General features: G+C 40.4%; 1 long non-coding RNA gene across 2 annotated transcripts in view; it reads right to left on the bottom strand.

Annotated features, from left to right (window-relative positions):
* Positions 1 to 16,703, bottom strand: part of LOC113976853 — a 118,084-nt gene that overhangs the window by 77,703 nt on the left and 23,678 nt on the right. For both annotated transcript variants that reach the window (XR_003537178.1, XR_003537177.1), the window contains exon 2: positions 3,242 to 3,497. This is a non-coding gene — a long non-coding RNA (uncharacterized LOC113976853). The remainder of the gene's footprint in view (positions 1 to 3,241; positions 3,498 to 16,703) is intronic.

The following is a 16,703-nucleotide window of genomic DNA, read 5'->3' as shown; positions in this document are numbered from 1 at the left end:
GAGGGATCAACAGGTCCCTAAAATAACAGTAAAGTTGCTGGAACTTTTTATTCTATTCTTTCTGTGTAATCTGTCGGGGAAAATCCTCTGAACTAAACTGGAAAGGCATCTCCAAACTGCACAGCAGTAGCAGCTGGAGGGCAGAGAGGGATCTGGTGACTAAGCATAAGGTCTATCAGTCATCTCTTAGATAATTCTATATGCAAAACCATTATCATTGCAATGCAGCTTTGATCCCCACAAACCATTCATCCACCAAAGTGCAGCAGAACAGTTCCCTCCTTTTGAAAGGAAAATCAAGCCTAGACAAAAGGGTCCATTCACTATTTGAGTTCCCTCTTCCACTAACTGGAAGGTGACTTGCTGCTTATTGCTCATTTTCACTACATGCTCCTCTTGCTAAGAAGAGAAACTCCCTTTGAAAAATCCCAATCTGAAAAATCACCTGGATTTCCAAGCAACAAGATCAAAGTCCTACCTATTCTAGGAAACAGTCCTATCTATTTAACAAAATTAATGGGTATTTTAATGACACACTACCACACTGTAATTGACTCTTGAAACAGTTGTTCTGATGGTATAAAAATAAGGGAAAATTTTAACCACAGCATCAAAATAACCTCTAAGAGAACTACCATATCAGCATTTGCCATTTTTTTCCATTCAAAAAGACATCATCAAGTTACTTCAACACGGAGCATAACATAAATCTTCTGCTACAGAAAAAAGAGTACAAAGAAAATTTTACTTTTTCTGGGTGCATATAGCACTAATTCTTTATAGTCAAGGCTACAGAAACAACTTCTATGTTGACATGTACTGAATCACTCTAAGAGATTAAAATTATTGAACACATCACTAATCCTGAGCTACTATTCCCCTTCAGTCCTGTAAAACTTCTCAGGGATAAAGATTATTAAAACATAACCTATATACAAAACATCAGAACGCAATTCTGCCTGGTCACTGTAGTTTCTTTCACACAGCCCAGCTGCCTAAATTTAGCCTGGATGTTTTTATTTCTATTACAAACTATGTTAACAAACTCCATGGGCCTCTCCAGCACCCTCCATACAGAACCACAGGCTTGTAGATGAAGCCTGGAACAACTGGCAGGGTCAAATGACCGAGTTGTGAAAAAGAGGATGAGTTAAGTGGGTTGTACCAGGAATGAAGTGCAACTCCACTTAGCACGGGAAGCTCCGGCTGGGAATGAAATATGGAGAAAAAAGCAGAGGTGAATTTGATATACAAATGCATTTATTTACACACTTAGAAGTTTCTGAAAAGTCAGACAAATAGGTTAAATCAGTGGTTCAGGCTGAACAATGAATGAAGAGAGAGAGGTTCTTTTCTACAGGCACCTTTACAGAGGCAGGTCATCCCTGGAATAGGAACCTTCAGGGAGCTGTTCATCCTACCTCCTTTTCACCATCTGCTTCAGCAGAATCTGGACATCTAAGCTTCATGAGAAGACTTTCACCCACAGTATTCAAGGCAAAACAGAAAAAAGGGAGGTTCCTGTGTGTGTTTAGCATGTTTTGAAGGAGTATGCAAGATGAAACTTCTCTGTGCACACCCTTGGGAATCCTGCAATCCTTTACCCGATTGCTACCCAGCTATTACACGAGGCTTACACAAATACACCCAAATATGCTCTTTAACAACTATCCAATTCCACCTTTGAGAGTTATTTATGCTTCTTGGAAAGATCTGGATTCACACACACCAACTACCTTTACTGTACTTGCACAGTGTCTCAATTTTGTAGCCTCCCCACTGTGTTTGATGCAGATGCTTTGCCAGCACACTCCCTTCACACGTGAAAACAGCATTTGTCTCAAAAAACCTCACTTTTCTCAGCTCCACACTGAAAGGAACTGAAAAGCCTGAAGAATTACTTCAAAAAGAAAAACAATTTGGCATTTAATATGTAGTGAACAACGAACCAATGAACTGGAAATCAAGTATAAGGGTGGAAAACTGCAGCTGTATTCAGTTGGTACCTGCAAAATATTCACTTCTGAAACTGGGAAACAGCTGTAAAAGGTGTCAGTGGTTACTGGAGAGATTCTGTTTGTATTCCCTCAAATCACAGAGCTGCCACCACACAATTCTTATTTCTTCTTGGACCCACCGTATCTAAAAAACAATGATCCTCTTGTGCTGTGGAAGGGATGGAATGTGAAATCCCATCCACATCCCAACAGAATCCCACAAACATTTTGGCAGGGAAAATTTATTATGTAAAGCCCAGATGGCATCCCAAATATTTCTACTTCAAAATTTAAAACTTTTTTTTTTTTTTTGCTTAAAATAAACTATATAAAAGCATCACGCCTAAAATTAACTGTGCAAGAGCATCAGGCAAGGTAACCAGACTTAACTGAGCAGTTATTTGGACTATGGGAAGAATGGGAATGTGGTTTTCTCCATTTAACTCCATTGTCAGAAATGAATAATATTTTTCTATTCAACTACATTTGAATGACTGGCAGAAAAGGAAGATATAATAAGCAGATACATCCAGTAACATATTCTACTTGTAGAAGAACTTTTCCAGTTATCTAAAGCCTAACAGCTTTGCCACTAACTTCTGTAGCAACACTTCAAACTTTCAGAAATGAATTTGCCATTTTTTGTTATTCTTTATTATTCTAATGGGGTTCTTTCACTTAATATTTGTTTTTTCCACAATGCAATTTCAGCTCTGAATCTGGGAATATGGGCTTCAAAATGGTTTTGGCTGCTGTTTCACCAAAGCAGCTAAACCTGATTATCAGTTCAGTTTAAACATGGATTTAGTCACTGCCCACCCCTTTAGGCTCTGGGATGAAGATCGATCCCTGATTCCGACTGTCATTTTGCAGTGAGCCCACTCCTACATTCCTTTTATATCTATCACTGAATGCCAAAGAAATCTCAGTGTACTTGGCATGAAGGCTGCACTTCCTATATTTATGCTCCCACTAATGTATGCTCCGTTTTAGTCCTTTACCAGCTTAAAATCATCTGAGGGAAGACGGCACAAAACGTAAAACAGTCCAGGCAACTGTTTTACTTATACAAAATACTGTTCACCCACACTGCTTTCCATCACCACCTTCCTCCTGGGTTTTATGTTTAAATACACCCAAAATATGAACCGTGGCAATTTTCTTACAGTCATGTCATGTTTGTTGCTCCACCTCAGACTTTCAGTACTTCCAGAAAATAAATCAGTACTTTTTAATTGTACTACCTTAACTTTGCTGGCAGAAGCACATTTGATTCTTCAAGGCAGATGAAAGTGAAATGCTCTCTCCAGGCAAGAATTCCTTATATCTGGCAGGCTAACACTTCATCCTTTTTAATTATTCCACAGGTGGTTGCCTTGGAAACTGCCAAGTAGCTCTTGGATTTGAGGGATCCAGCATGAGAAAGTAACAAGCCTCTGTAGCCACGGCATCCGGATCCACGCTGGCTGCAGCAACAGGAATCAGAACAGCCATGAAAACCTGCAAGAGATGGTTAAAATAAACAGGGATTAATTACATTGCTCAATTCTTCAGATATAAAATACAAAGAATGCTGATAACCCCTTAACAGCAGATACAAACTACATTTTAAGGAGAGATTGCCAGTGCAGCTTCCCAGCACAGCCCTGGATTTCACCCTTGGAGGACAGCGCTGGAATTGTAATGCTGAAGGACCTCACGAGTTCAGCCTTCAGGATCCAGCAAGATGATATTTTCCTCAGCTTCAATAGAGACCTTCCTGAGCATCTGGTCCAACTGCCTGAAATTCAGTGCTATTGTTTAGCTTTGAATAAAAATAGAGTGACTATAAATAGCTCCCACCACGAATGCTGAATCACTGTATTCCGTATCATACAGCAAATTGCTCCCAACTTCATTTAGCTTCTAAAACTAGGAAAATTTTCTTTGCTTAAAACACAATTACAAGCCTAGCAAAGCATCTAATTCTGCTTTCAAGTCACTGGTCTAGAAGTGCAGAAAATGTTCCTTTCTCTCTCTGATTTCTCATTATTTCAAAAGCTGATAACTCGCACTTAAATGTACAAATAAAACCGCCACAAAACCAAACCAAAGCAAAACCTAATTACATTTTCTGTCACTGGTCAGGATTAAAAATTTCAATTTTTCAAAAACCTTTTTCTTTTTGTTTACCCATTTTCACTTTTTAACCGAGAAACAGTTCAGCAAAACTCCTCAGAAAAATCATTTTCATTCAAACTATCGGTCATGCAAATGGTCTCTCCCTCACCCAGAGGCCTCCCTATCATTGCTGATATGATTAATATGTCCAACTTAACAATGATTTCTCAAGACTTCACTCATATGGAAGTACTTGGATCAGTGGTATTAACAAACTGCCTGGCAGGAACTGAAGTAAGACGTGGATTTTCCTTCACCCTTCCATAAAGAGACACCAAAAAGACACAAGAATATGACTGTTAATACTAGAGCTGAGTTTTACTAGAACAAACTACAGTAATTATGTATTTATTGCACAGAAAAAAACTCAGGTGAAGTAACAGAAAGAGTTTATGAATTATCTCCCCAGTGCCCACTCTGCCCTCTCTTTTTTGCCTTCATCAATCACTTGCTTGATTGAAAATTAGGACATGAAACCATTTTCTTCCTCTCCCTTCTTTCCTCCCTCATCGAATCCCACCAAGGACAAAGCACATTTAAAGTATTCCTACACAGGTTGCCTTCTTCCTAGTGGGTTCCATAGGTTTTCCTTCTTTGCTTCCCCCTGCACATCTCCTTCAGTCATGTAATTTTCTGCTTTACAAACAAGGTTTCTGACGTGAGCTGACAAAACCAGGCATTTTCTTTCCCTCCTACCCCAGCACTTCCAGGAGTGAGACCTATTGAATCCTCTTTGGATTCAATTTAGGATGAACATGAGTTTTCTGAACCCCTCTGCCCTGCCAGCCCAAGGTACACCTGCCACCCAGCCATCCACCTCCATCCTCTGGGAAAGGCAACCTGCCTCCCTTTCAGCTCATCAGGTTTGGTTTGTTCAGTACCTTTCAGGGATTTTCCCTGCAGAAGTGGCATGCCAAAATACTGTGGAATATCCAGAGCATTTCTCTGTTCCTCCTCTTCACAGTTACAGCTATAACCACCACATGCAGGAGAAAACACCTTTTCTGCCCCAGTTCTCTAGAGTGTCTTCGACAGACTGAGTCTCCAAAGCCTCAAAACGACCCTTTTATCACAGATGGATCTTTCCTTCGAGGAAAAGTACATTTTTCATCCCTGCCTCAGGTATCTTAACATTTCAAGCATGTGTCACTCTGCACTCATGATATGATTTCTTTGCTTCTCACAGGGCAGAGAGAAGAACTCTATGATGTCAACTCAGAGCGTTCATCTATCACTGTTCCAGCCAAATCTGGTACTTGACCAATTCCCCAGAGTTAGTCCTTTTAACCCACTGAGATGTTTCCAAAACCAGAGCATCCAGTTCTCAACAGGCTCTAATGCCTCCCATTTTCATTTGCCATATTCTCAGAGCAGTATCATCCTGAGATCAATTTAAAAGTTCTATTGCAAGTCTTCTGCTACCTTGAATTCAATCCTACACCGTTCTAAAGGAATGTCTCAACAAGTTGATTTCTGGAGTCTTCACCTATAGCACGTGATGAAACTACCGCATCTCAGAGCAAGTAAATAATTTCAAAAGCTGTAAGAGATGTCTTGCTAGCTTTTTCCTTTTTTTTAAAATTTATTTTGGAAATCTTTGTGAGATGTATTTAAATTAAATATGGTCATTTTAACACATACTCTTCAGATATTATTTCTGTGAGCAGCCCCACCTGTGCACTGGCTTATCTTTGCCATGTTCCTCCTGTTCAAGCCTCTTAATCCCAGTTCTGTCTCTGTCAATCTGGTGATGCAACTTGGTTCTTGGGGACTCTATAGATAAAGGTCATGCATCTGAGCCATGAGATGAATAATCCAATGCCTGACTCTGACTCCTTTTAATTTCTGTAGCATTTGCCCCTCTCAGGTGCCACAAAAACACCCGGACCACCAAGGAGCTCGACCAGCTGAGTTTTTCGAAAAAAGGGATGTCACACTCTCTGCAGCTCTTTTCTAGACTTGAGGGAATGTTTCTGTCCCACTGTCTCTTCAAAATACAAATCAAATCTTCTGCCTCAGTCTTCAGGGGACACAGATCTTTGCTCATTTCCAGCCCCCAAGGCCAGGGCTGCCTCAAGGCTCATATTTGTCTCTACCACCACTGCAATGAGACCCTGAGTCGCTGAGTGATGGAGGAGCTGCCTGTTCCCTCCTTCAGAGTGAGCATCATTAAACACTAAAAGCACTGTAAACTCCAGAGCTCTGTGTTATTAGCAAAATACATAAAACATGGCACTTGTGAATAGTAAAACTAAAAGCAAGATGAATAAAATACTTTTAAGTAACTCCCCTGGTCCACTGTGGTTTCACTCAGTTTTTTTTCAGGCTTGTTCTCAATCCATTAACAACCCAATTTTGCAAATCCCTTTGCATCCCTGAAATAAGTCTTTGTTTCCATGTTTGAGTGTGCACCAACACTGCTGGTTTTCTCCTCCTCCATCTCCATTCCTGCCTAAGGCTCCTTTCTGACCAGTCTCTATCCAGTCCTCCCAAAAAGCTGCTCCCCAGAAATAAACTCAGATGCTCTCGGGGAATGCACCATCTCCCTCCTACCAGAGACTTGCAGCTGATGGCAAATACAGCAACCAGGAGAGCACGACAGGGAACCTTCCCCACACTGTACTCAGCAAAGACACCAAGGAACTCAAACACTGCTCATGGTGCATCCCACACTGGGGTTTTCAAAAAGGACCAAAAGGTCAGCTTGCCAAAACCTCGATTAACAAGACCGAGTTCTTAATTCCCTTTTTTCCTCTGTAGAATTTCCTGTTTGGTTTATGTAAGGTACGTTCAAGCCACGACGGTGCTTCACGGCGCAAAATTCTTTGTCCTGTTCTTGGTTTCACTCACAGCTCAATTAATAATTTGGAAAACTTAATGACCATTCATTTTAAAGTTTGGGTTTCTCCAGTTACGACTTTTTTTTTTTTCCCCTCTTAAAAAAGTCTTCAGAACTTGCTATGCACGAAACTGATACACAGCCACAACCACATTCCTCAGCGAACCGGAAAACTGGTGTTTTCTTGACAACTGTACTTTTAGCATCTGCAGGAGGCACACAGACAGCTTTTACCAAGTACAAAACTTACTCTGAATTTAATGTTTTGCATATTTTTAAAATAAATGTATTGTAGATCGTAGATACAATAGCAAAGAGGGACTGCCAGTCAGAGTGAGCCCCACTGCTCTCTTGGGAAAATAAAGTTAAAGCCTCCCACTGACTCCAAAGGCAGCAGAATAAGGTTCCAGAAGCAATTAATCATTTGAGATTTTTTCTTAAAAGAAATCCTCTTATTTCAGCACTGTTTACTGATCTTCCCTTCTTACATCCTTTATTTTCCAGCTGAAAAGAAGTTAAATGGTATTCTAATAAGAGATGTCAAACTTGGATACTTCTTTTTTTTTGAGAAAGCTCGTCAATTTTTTATGTTTTACTATTTGAAATATAATAAGGAGAAAACAGCAGCAATCTTCTGAAAACATTAATGGCTGGCAAGAATCCCATCTTTTCACAAGGAAAGAAAAGACCCTGTAAAGAAAATTATTTGCTATTTACTATGATGGGGTTTTAAGGTTTACTTGCAAATGTTTGGTAAATAAAAAAAGGCATCTTTCTCTTAAATTATTTTGAACTACAAACAACTAAATCAGACTGCAAAGCTTTCTTTAAACTGTTCCACCTCCAGTGAAGATCATCACAACTAGGCTTCACCAGGCTAATACACATCTGCACAATGAATACTGAAACAAAGATGAAAAAGAACAGAAAAGACACCCCTTGCTGTCTTCAATAAAAAAACCTAAAGTGAGAATTTTAAATGAGAAATATGGGAATTTCCCCTATAAAAATCACAGGTGGCCAGAAAAATTTCGGCCAAGCAAAGTTTTCCCAGAGTTTCAACAAAAATATTATACAAAATAGATGTAAAAAGAACCATCAGGTCGTAAGACACTGCCTGGGACAGGACTAGTTAAGAAGAGATGCAAACCAGCAACTGCATGAAGGGAAATGAGAAGGTAACCAAGGCAGGTAACACAGTTTGCAGGCTCAGTCAGTAGAAATAAAGACATCTGAAGAAGGGAATCACAGAATCACTTAGGTTGGAAAAAGCCCTCCAAAATCATCTGAGTCCAACCATGAACCCAACACGGCCAAGATGCAGCAGCAGAACATCCTCAGGACAACTGTGGTTGGGCAGCTTCAGGAAGTTGAATTTGGGACAGCCCAAAATCAGATGGTCACTTCAAAGATGTTTATGAGTTGAATTACGCTGGCAAATGGGTCAGATCTCAAGGGAAGGATTTCCTTGCTCCCCACCTAAGTGGTGGCAACAGCTCTGATGAACTGGGCTGTCAGGAGTTCCTAAACAGAAGTGGAAGGATAAAGAAGATTCCTCTTGCAAAACAAGCCTCTACAGGTGAGTTCATCAATTCCTACGATTAAAATGTACCAAATAGAACCTGTGCAGGTGAACTCTTGATGAAACCACACAACCAGATTATGCAAAACCAAATCCCCAAAGAAGAGGGAATGCTTTTTAGCGTTAAGCACAAGCAGGTTTTGCACAGTGCTGCCAGAAGAGACACGGAATCAACGTGCTGAACAGCGACTTTATGCTTCATCCATTCAGCACTGTTGCTTCAACAATACTGGAATCTTTTGGCAAGAAAATACAGGCCAATTTCATGTAACAACTTTCACTACACTAAAGAGTCACTGGGAAACTGAAATGCAAGCAAAAAAAAAAAATTATTTTGACAGCACTAAAAAAATCAGTCAACACTTTTCAGCAGTATCTGGAAGAAATTTCTTCCCATCTACAGAGAATAACATCAGTATGTGATGCTCCAGAAGACTGGTATATTCTGAATTTCTAGTTCATAGCTACACAGGGACAAACTCCACAGTGTTTTGTGGTGATAGTGTAGGTTTGGAGTCACTCCCTTGCCCAGGCTGTACAATCCTGTGTTGCTGGGCTTGACTTGTCCTCGGGATCTTGTTCTTCCCCCTCCAGTTCTTTCTTCCAGTATCTCAGAAAACCTCACCCTTCCTCAGGCTACAGAGGAAGCACAGACAACTAGTAAAATGTTGGTATAATGTGCACCACTCTCAGATTTTTACAGGTTCAAGATGCTGTCCTCTTATTAAAAAGTATGATAAAGTATTAAAAACCTGAGAGCTGGCACAGATATTTCTTAACAAACACTCTCCTAAGAGAAATAATCATTCCAGTGCACAGAAAAATAATTATTTAGGGTGAAATTCACCTAGTTTAGCATTAAATATCATTCAACAGCTAGGTCTTTAGATAAATATCAATCTGTATCTTTAAGCTCAAGTACATTTTTTGAAAAATTGTTTACTAAACACATGCCTCACATCAATTTTTCACTGAAAATTTTCACTTTCCACCTGATAACAGAGACTATTTTGCCTCATATAAGCCCTTCAGTAAAACAACCCAAAGCCCTTTTCCCTTGTGTATTAGCTAGCAATTACCACAACACAGATACTAAAAACTTATCAACAAAGCAGATGTTAATACCTAGATAATACTTGCCTCCGAACAGCCTTTGCTACATCAAATAACCACTTTTTATTTTTTTTTATTCCAGTGTTCTGATGAACACCTGGTTGTGAAGTTGTGATGTTTAACACCACGAGGACCAACCCACAGCTGCAGACACACATTGCTGGCTGCAGAGAACACGAGCCAACTTTATTCCCAGCAAAAAAAGGCCAAGAACCAACAGCTGAAAGCAACTCCACGGTTTCACTATCTGCTGATGAAGCCACCTTCACCCATTTCTCATCCCTGACTATTCACTCCCCCTTCATGCAGCTGTGCCACAAACCAGATCTTGGTGCTGTTCCTGGACAAATGTGATTTTGCTGTTGTTGTTGCTGGTTTTGCAGTGTGGTCACTCACAGCTGTAGGAACACCAGGCCAGGACCAGGGGCCAGTGCTCCAGCCATGCCAGCTGGCATCCAGGCAGGAACTGGGAGATGCTGACTGCCTCTTTCAGCAGCTCTGCCAGTTTATGCCAGCTTAAAATTCCCATGAAACTACGGAGAACTAGACACATTCAAGTTAGAAATGCGGCAAAACACAACAAAAAACCAAGAAGAAAGCACAGACTGTTTATCCAATAGAGCAAATTACTAAGAGAGATGTTGAAATCCTCATTTCTAAGTAACTCCCAAATAAGCCAGCCTGCCTTTCTGAAAAACATTTTCAGCAAATGCCTGGTAATTTTTCAATTCTTCAGTCAAACACGAGCTACTGAGCTCAAAACAGGGAGTAACAGTTACACGTAATGACCTGCAACACCCTAAATGTCAGACTAAATTATCCAACAGCTCCTTCTGCCTCCCATCTTTGAAACGCAGATATATTTTAGTTCCCTCCTTGGCTGTGTCAGATCATCAGGCTTTAACAGTTTGAAACACAGGAGTCAAATCTAATGATATCCCTGCCTGGAACAAGTCCAGGGGTTCGATGTGATTTCTTCATGTAGAAACAAGCAGCTCTAACATTTGATCTGGAATTCGTACCTCGTTAGGAGGGAAGCAGCAGAAGTCTCACTTGCTCCTGGTTCCAAGCTGGCAGAGAGGGAGAAGGAAGGAGAAGGAGCCGTGCTGTGCTAGAGCTGGTCACCGACCTCGTCAAAACCCTCAGCTGTGAGTGCAGGGAATGATAATTTTGCCTGCCACGAGCAGACAGACTCCGTGAGTCGGAAATCTGCACGTTCGGAAGCTCGAAGTAGGAGGGTCAGATTAAAAATCTTGGTTTTCAGCATCTCCCTTCATGCTTCAGTATGTTATGGGTGAGGGAAGATGCCTTTCTCTCTGCCTCAGTAGCAGTGTAGTATTTCATCCTTTGCAAAAAAAAAAAAAACTCTAAATTTACAAGACGTGTAGCACTTGGCAGCATTTCATAACTGCTGAGTGACTGAGATGAGCTCATTTAGCACAATTTTGAAATAAATGTATTATTTTATATAGCTCAGCCCATACATTTTGCAAGGCAATGAGAGGAGGAAGAGACGATACAGAGCATGGCCTGAAGAGTGTGGCCTCTTGCCAGTGCCCACACACACTTATCCTTCTTTTCCAGCCTCTGTCACATACACACAACCCCCTGGAAAGGAACAACCCGCTCAGGGCAAGTAGGAGCGTTTTCCCAGTGCTGCCAACTTCTGCCAAAATCCTGTTTTCATTTTAAAATAAAGACTGTGCTCATTTAACTACAATGTCATTGACTTACGTGGCAACACCTGTCAGAGAAGTAGAAATAAAGCAAGGCAGCGCACGGCAGGGAATCAGGATTTTTTAAAATCCTCTCCTGCTTTTTGTGTGACTGCTGCCTTTCAGGGAAGTGGGATTAGTCCCTACTACTGGCAACCTGCATGTTCAAATCCAACATGAAGAGACAGACTATGGATTTGAGGGGAGAATAGCCATGGATATACAGGATAAAGACGTGCAGGCAGAGATAACGCCATCAGTTCTCACAGCTGATGCTGCCTGGCTTTACACACTTTGAAAACCAACTGCAAATGAAGCCACTGCACAAAAACATCTCAACCATCACAAGGCTTTGAAGTCCTTTTGCACTTTCTACAAATTCACAGCCTCTGTTTAGATTTTGCTCTTTTAAGTGGCTCGGTTGTGGGACTTCAGACACAAACCCTTCAGCTGAATGAACTGCACGTAGTTGACACTGACACAGCACGGATAAAAATCCACTGTTATACAAGACTCCCTATTTTTATTATTTAACAATATTAACTAGGTTTCCAAAAAAAAAAAATACTTTCAGTGTTGTTTTTAAAAACCGAGAACAAGAAAAGACATTTCATTCCTTTAGAAAATTAATACCTGAAATTATCAGCCTCCAGTAAGTGTACCAAAATAATAAAAAAAAAAAATAAAAAAAAAGACATTAAGAGACGCCAGCAATCTGAGGATGACTGAGGAATAATTTTTCTGCTGTTTAATTCCAACAGTGACTGCCAGACTGTTTAAGAATGAGATTGAGCAACTAGGGGGACAAGTGGCAGCCTACTCATGTACCAGGCAATTCAGCAAGGGCTGATTTGTTAGGCTGAGAAAAAAAAAGGACAAATTAACCCATTTTCCAGCTTGGGCTGATCTGGTTATATCACCAACACAAGCTTAAACCAGCTTGGGAATCAGAGCAGAGACACTGCTGTCGCTGCCGAGTAAGCACATAAAGGAGGCCAGAGGCATAAATCAAATTCAGTAGGGAACTATGTAGGTATTAATCACATAAATATGTACATTTAGGGATAAACCAAGCAAGTTTATTTTGGTTTTTTTTTCCGTAAACGAGCTTGTTTAAAAAAAAACCTAAACAAACAAACAAGAAAATTCCTTCTCTTTTTTAAAAGCCAGACCTGAGCTGTTTGCTGAGGAAGGATCCCTGTTTGATCAATGCTGACAACACATGGATGGCACTGGAACTCTGACCTGTATCCGTCCCTGCACTACCGTGTTTATGGTCCAAGTAATGCAAAGGTCAAGAATTAATGTACCCACAACACAAAAGACACCCACTCTTGTACATTAGAGGAGTGTGCTTACTCCATTAGTCATAGAGCAGTTATTGTGGCCCCCTCTCATGACTGAAAATACCTTAAATTACCTCAGTCTTCCCTTTGCTATAAAATAATTACAGGCCTGATTCAGTTCCTGAAGAGAAACTCATTTTTAACCACAACTAAGGCATGAGCATTGTAAGATCTACTAATGCAAAAACAAGTATATTGTTTTAAATAAAACAATGAAATTATTGTTAGTAATAGTAGTAATAGCAGCTGCAAGCTCGCAGGAATTTACTAGTTCAAGTAATAATTAGCATTTTTAAAAATTTCCAGAGAAATTCTATGCAAAACCACCTGATTTGGAACAGATCATGCCCTTGTGTAAGCAACACAGTAAGTTGTACTCAACTATTACGTATTAAACTAACCCAGTTTTCCTTTATGTAAGTTGCCAAGAGAATGCCCTTTCTTTTCACCCTCTCTGATTTCCAGAAAAACTGTCTCTGCTAGAATTAGGAGAGTCTGAAGCATGACCAGTAATTTACCATCAGTAAAGGAGGCTTTTTATCCCTAAAAATTTAGAGATAAAAATATTTTTAAATAGAAGTACAAAAATTAAAAAAAAAAATCACAGTAGTCATGACAACCCCATTCCCTTTCCTTCTGCTCACCCATGTCATCAATATGATACCTAAAATAATCCACGGTAATTAAACTATCTGCAAGAGACATCTACATGTGCAGAAAATAATTCTAGAAGAACCAACACCAGTAAGTTGTCAAAGTTTTAATGTCAGCCAGGAACTAAGTTAAACAGAGCCCCTTGCTCCCAGCACTGTGGGATGGGGAGGAGAACCAGAAAAAGTTAAAACCCTTGGGTTGAGATAGGAACAGATTAATAATTTAAATAAAGTTAAATAAATTAATTTAAATAAAATTTTAATAGTAATAAAAAGGGAGATGATAAAAAGAGAGGAAATAAATGATGCACAGGATCACTGCTCACCACCCACTGACCACTGCCCAGCCCATCCCAAACAGCCATTGACCCCTCCTGGACAACATCTCCCACTTTATACACTGGGAATGATGTCCTATAGTTCAGAATATCCCTTTGCCCAGCTCAGGTCAGCTGTCCCAGCCATGCACCTCCTCACTGGCAGAGCCCTGGAAATCGAGTGTCTTTATCGTGGAGTAACCACTACGTAGCAACAACTAAAACATCAGGGTCTTATCAACATTATTCTCACACTGAATCCAAAACATAGCACTGCACCAGCTATTAGGGAAAATTCATTTTCCCAGCGAAAACCAGGCTGTTAGTCTTACCACAACTCCTGGGAAAAATATGGAGAGGATTATACTAGGAGTCTTTTAAAGAAGAATACAGTTGCCAGGCACGATTAATTAACACAGGTTAATTAATGTGATATCCGTCTATGATAAGGTCACCTGCCCAGGGGATGAAGGGGAGGGAGTGGATGTAGTTTTTCTGGATTTTAGCAAGGCTTTTGGTACTCCCAGCATCCTTCTGGACAAGTTGTCCAGCTGTGGGATGAGTGGGTTCACAGTGATGAACTGGCTGAAGGGGCTCCAGCTGACTGAGGACTGTCATCAGCGGTGCTCCTCAGGGATCCATCCCAGGGGCCAGTCCTGTCCAATGTAGTTGCCCATGACCTGGGATGCTTTAACCTTCTGGTCAGCCCTGAACTGCTCAGGAAGCTGGATTAGATGGTCACTGTAGGTCCCTTCCAAACAAAATATTCTACTCTATTCTAATTTACATTTAGGTGTAAAGCAAGCACCAGGTGGGAAAGATCCTACCTAATCATTTCAGCAGGGCATTTAGGACACATCCAAACCTTCCCGTAAAAAGTCTGATTTCACCACCATGACTCCATTGTTAACTTTTCTCCCCATTATTTTCAACAGCAGGTCACATGTCTAGAGATGGCCAAGTCCTTTGGGAACATCAGAGCACAGCCCTGTAACTCAGCACCTCTTTAATCAATCCGTACGAGTATTTTAAGACTACAGTCAACTGCACTGCAGAGTCTGATTACAAGAACAGAATAAAACTCATCAAGACTATTTTGGGGATTTTAATGACAGTGACCAAGGTAGCACTGTGTTGTCTATTATGTATTTAGAACTGACAGACTAATTTTATTCTAACCCAGTACATTCCCCTCTAACTGATTGATTCAATTTTCACTACGCAAAAAAGATTCTACATCAATACGCACAGGAAAAAAAAAAGGGAAAGCACAATATTCATAATTATCCATTCTGCATGCAAAAGACTATTTTGGCATATATTGTTTTCATTTTGGAAGACAAAAGACCCTGGATTCTACAGATTTCCACAGAAAAACACCACACCCATATGAATCCAGATTTCTTACAAAGCACAGTAAGTGAATTGTGGGATTTGTCCACACAAAGTATCTGCTGTCCAGGCACCCACTCTAGGTAAAGGGGATCCAGTTAAACTCGTGGACTCTTCGTTATGGTTCCTTTCACTAAATCCAACCTCTCCATGACAAAATGAGGCATCACATCCTAAACTTATGGTAGCCCTCTGCTGACAATAAAGAGCCCACAGTGACCTGCCCAGGTCAATCATTCCCTGCCCTTCCTGGAGTCTGGAGGGATTAATCTTGCTGGCAAGTGTAGGCTTCTCCTAGGTGCTTGCAATGCCACAGTCCTGTCCAAAAAGTTAAAACACTTGGCAAAAGGAAAATCTGTACTTCTGGTATCAGAAATTATACACGCAACCCCAGAATATTAATTAAAGACACGGTGACCCCGTGGTCACCAGCCAAGGAAATGACGCCAAGGACAAAGACATTCTGCCCTTCTGGTCTGACCACAACCTCCCTCTGTTGAAAAGATGATATTTCTTCATTCCCTGAGAGAAATGAACCATCACATGAGATTTTATTTCCTGAAACTGCTGAGTCTTTTATACCAAGCCAGGAAACAACAGATAGACAAGAACCTCTGACAGAAGAGAGCAGTTATGAAATGCAGGTAGAGAAGTACAATTTCTCTTATGCACAGTATACAGCAGTTCCCTTCATTTAATCTTTACATCCTTGACAGCTCAGTGACCTGTGACCAGAAAAATTGTACAAAGAGCATAATGGGTTGTCAGGGGCTCAAAATCAAACTACCTCTCAGAGTACAGGTGTGGGGAGAGGTCAGCCTAAAGCACTCTGAAGCCGTAAGGTCCATCTTTGCAAACAGGGAATTATATTCTACATCAACCTTCTCTAAACTTTTACCTGCTCTGAAAATGTTCTACTTCTTGGAGATTTTCTCCTTATAATTAGGCAACGTAGTAACCCACATAACACAATGTGCAAGATTAAAACACCTATTTTACTCCTTGTGATCACTTGCCAAAGATTTTATACAACATTTGTTTCAAATAAAGAAAAACCAAAACACAAAAAAACCATGGCTTTATTTAAAAGAAAAGTAAATCAACTCCAATGTTTTCTTAAGCAAACAAATACGAAAATTACACGTTACTGAGTATTTGACACTTGAAGATCCAGAAAAGCTCCTGGGCTGTTTTAACATGCGCTTGGATCTGGTGTCAGCAAGGGGTTTGACTCCTTAAGCACTCTCAAGTCTGATCACTGCACTCGCTCCCAAACCTCCCAGCTTGTCATTCCTGTAAGTGATTCAACTGTATTCCACAGAAGAGAAAAACATCCTTCCCTTCCTGTTTGAGATACGTTTGTCAGTCACCTTCCTCTTCCAAGAAATTTCCAAACATCTTTTGAAACATGAAGACACATAAATTCCATTGGAACTTATCAGTCCTGTGCTTAAAGTAAACTGTGCAAGCTTCACCCTCCATGGCCAAGAGCTTCGAGATAACTGAGAATAAATGGAGTTGGGAAACTCTCTCTGGATATCAATTTACTCTATTTCTGTTGAAAAAAAACCACTTGAGCAACCTTCATG

The sequence above is a fragment of the Neopelma chrysocephalum genome, unplaced genomic scaffold, assembly GCF_003984885.1.
Source record: "Neopelma chrysocephalum unplaced genomic scaffold, ASM398488v2 Primary Assembly neopelma1_187, whole genome shotgun sequence".
Taxonomy (NCBI): Eukaryota; Metazoa; Chordata; class Aves; order Passeriformes; family Pipridae; genus Neopelma; species Neopelma chrysocephalum.
The sequence above is the reverse complement of the archived record's forward strand: the minus strand, read 5'-3'. Positions and strand labels throughout refer to the sequence as shown.